Genomic DNA, 729 nt, shown 5'->3' on the forward strand with positions numbered 1-729 from the left:
TTTAATCTCACATAATTTAGATATGTTAGAAGGTAGGATGGAGAGACTTAATCTCACATAATTTAGATAGGTTATCAGGAGACACTAATCTCTGGAGAAGGACATCATGCTTGGTAAAGTGGAGGGTCAGAAAAAAAAAAAGGAAGACCTTCAGAAATGTATTGATACCATGACTGTAACAATGGGCTCAAATAGAACAGTGATTGTGTAAGGATCTAAGCAGTGTTTCTTTCTGTTGTACATAGGGTCTTTATATGGGAACCAACTCAATGACACATAACAATAATATCATCAGTTAGGTTAACATGAAGTCAGTCATACTGGAGTGTGTGGGGGGGAGAGGGGGGGAGGCGAATCCAATAGGAGTGATGCCCTTATAAGAAAAGAAACATAGAGGGAAGATGACCGTGTGAAGGTGGAGACATAGGCTGGAGTGATCTACAAGCCAAGAAGTGCCAAGGAACTTTGATCATCATTAGAAACTAGAAAGGTACAGCACAGATTCCCCCTCAGAAGGAATTAAAAAATCTTATCTTCCACAACTCTGAGGCAATACATGTCTGTTCTTACAAGCTCCTCAAATTGTGGTACTTTTGTTCTGAAGCACTAGAAAATGAGTAGAGGCTCCATGCCTAATACCCTTTAGCTTGGACTGAGATTTGAGATCTGCCCTTACAAGTTACTGTGGCTTCTTCCTAGTGCCATAAAATCAACATCATAGCCCAGTAA

Source organism: Chrysochloris asiatica, unplaced genomic scaffold, assembly GCF_000296735.1.
Source record: "Chrysochloris asiatica unplaced genomic scaffold, ChrAsi1.0 scaffold00035, whole genome shotgun sequence".
Taxonomy (NCBI): domain Eukaryota; kingdom Metazoa; phylum Chordata; class Mammalia; order Afrosoricida; family Chrysochloridae; genus Chrysochloris; species Chrysochloris asiatica.